The sequence below is a fragment of the Setaria viridis genome, chromosome 5, assembly GCF_005286985.2.
Source record: "Setaria viridis chromosome 5, Setaria_viridis_v4.0, whole genome shotgun sequence".
Lineage (NCBI taxonomy): Eukaryota > Viridiplantae > Streptophyta > Magnoliopsida > Poales > Poaceae > Setaria > Setaria viridis.
Genome location: NC_048267.2, coordinates 9879717 through 9882377, shown reverse-complemented (window position 1 = coordinate 9882377; position 2661 = coordinate 9879717). Strand labels below are relative to the sequence as shown.

Sequence of the window (2661 nt, the reverse complement as noted above, 5' to 3'; positions counted from 1 at the left end):
TGCTGACATCATCATGGGGCTTGCTGAGGTTAGTGATCGGGGTGGGGGTTGGGGGCTTACATGTGCAGACGAAGGGCTGAGGGTGCGTCGGTGGGGAAGGAGGCCGGAGCGCGGGGTCCTGACGGCAGCCGGTGGTGGCAGAGGCCGCAGTGCGGAGTCCGTGACGAGGGTAGAGGCGGTTGGGCTGGGGGCGGCTGGCGCACGGCGAGGACGGGGTTGAAATGCGGTGGAGCACGGTGAGCACGGGGGGCGGCCGACTGGGGTGGAGCAGCGGCTGGCGTCAGAGAGCCCAGAATCCTATGGGGCAGAGTACTTTGTGGTGCCATGGGAGCTCCAGGTGCGGCCAAACGTCAAGGATGTCGAGGAGGAGCCAGGGCCGCGGCCGGCGAGGAAGGGGGCCGGTTGGCCGGGGTGGCGGGCGACGCGGATGTTAAGGAGGAGCGTGGGGTGCGGCGTGGCGGAGTGCAGTGCACTGTCGGGGAGCGCCGGGTGCGATCGGACATCAAGGAAGTTAAGGAGGAGCTGGGGTGGCGGTCAACGGTGAGGGGGACGGTTGGCCGTGGCGGCGGACGGTGCGGACGTTGAGGAGGAGCGCTCCGTGCGGCAGGGCAGAGTGCGCCGCGATGCCGTGGCACGATTGCGAACGTATTTCTTTAGGATCGACATGAACCTCTTGAAAGGCCACATATTGTGCAGGTATACTAGACCCAGAATGGTTATCTTTTTAACAAGGTGAGCCAAGAGATGAGTCATAATATTAAGGAAGGAAGGTGAAAAGACCATCTCAAAGCTGATAAGACATTGGACCAGATCATTCTGTAGCTTTATTAGATTGTTTGGATCAATTGTCTTCTGTGAAATTTCATTGAGGAACGCACATAGCTTTACAATTGTCAATCTCACATTCTCTAGTAGAATACCCCTAAGCGCAACCAGAAGCAAATGTGTCATCAGGACGTGGCAGTTATGTGACTTTAGATTTGTGAATTTCTTCTCTTTCACATTTATTATTCCTTGTATATTAGAGGAGTACGCGGACGGGACTTTCATACTATTCATGCAAACAAACATGCTTTCTTTTCTCCTCTTTGCTAAGAGTGTAGCTGCCATAAGTAGTGTTGTCCGTTCTCTCTCCTTTCCAGATGTAGGTTCTCTCATTGTTCCGTACGTTTCAAGTCCTGCCTTGCTTCCACTGTATCCTTTGGCACCCCATAAACACCGAGGAAGTCTAGTAGGTTCACGCAAAGATTCTTTGTCAGGTGCATCATGTCAATTGCGTTATGGACCTCTAGAACTTCCCAATAAGGTAGCTCCCAGAATATAGACTTCTTTTTCCACATGGCTGTACGTCCATTATCATTGTTCGTAATAGGTTGGCTACCAGAAACCTTACTAAAGACTACCTTCACATCCTTTATCATAGAAAATACACACTTTCCGTTACGGTGCAAAGGCTTAGCACGAGTGTCGGGCTCCCCTTTAAAATGCTTTCTTTTCTTTCTTAAAGGGTGATTCGCAGGAAGAAATCAACGATGACCCATATACACCACCTTCCGACAGTGTTTTAAATACATGCTATCGGTTTCATCTAGATAGTGGGTGCATGCCCGATATCCCTTGTTCGTTTGTCTTGATAGGTTACTAAGTGCAAGCCAATCATTGATGGTTACAAAAAGCAATGCTCTGAGAATGAAAGTCTCCTATTTGTCCTCATCCCACATAGGTACACCTTCTTCTTTCCAGAGTAGTAAAAGTTCATCAACCAACAGTCTTAGGTACACGTCAATATCGTTGCCAGGTTGTTTTGGGCCTTGGATAAAAACTGGCATCATGATGAACTTGCACTTCATGCACAACCAAGAAGGAAGGTTGAAGATATATAGGGTCACAATCCATGTACTATGAGCACTACCAAACTCACCAAATGGATTCATTCCATTAGTGCTTAAACCAAACCTTATATTCCTTACGTCCTTCTCAAAGTCTGGAATTTCTCTGTCAACGTTTCTCCACTGGGAACCATCTGCGGGGTGTCTCAGCTTCTCATCTTGCTTACATTCTTCTTTGTGCCATCGCATCAACTTAGCGTGTGCCTTGTTTCTGAATGAGTGCTTTAAACGTGGTATTACAGAAAAATACCACATCACCTTTGCTGGAACTCTTTTCTTGATAGGCTGTCCCTCAACATCACCAGGGTCATCTTGCCTGATCTTATACAGCGATGCCTCGCAAACAGGACAAGCATCCAATTTCTCATATTCCTCGCCGTGATAAAGGATACAATCATTAGGACATGCGTGTATCTTCTGTGCATCCAATCCTAGAGGGCAAACAACCTTTTTTTGCTTCATATGTGGTTGAGGGAAGTTTGTTACCCTCGGGAAGCATGTTCTTTACAATTCTCAATAGCTCCCCAAATCCCTTATCGGTCACACCATTTGTTGCCTTCTACTGCATCAATTCCAGTGTGCTACCCAACTTTTTGTGGCTCTGTTTGCAATCGGGGTACAACAACTTTTTGTGATCCTCCAACATCTTCTCAAATTTCTTTGTCTCCTTCGCATTTTTGGAGTCTTTCTTTGCATCTAGCAACACTTGATCTAGTTCGTCAGCTAGTTCATCTTCTGCAAAATATTCTTCAGCCTCGCTCATTTCAAAATT

General features: G+C 48.0%; 1 pseudogene; it reads right to left on the bottom strand.

Moving 5' to 3' along the window:
- Window positions 1-707: 707 nt before the first annotated feature.
- On the bottom strand, window positions 708-2144 carry LOC140223027 (uncharacterized; annotated as a pseudogene).
- Between the last annotated feature and the right edge of the window lie 517 nt (window positions 2145-2661).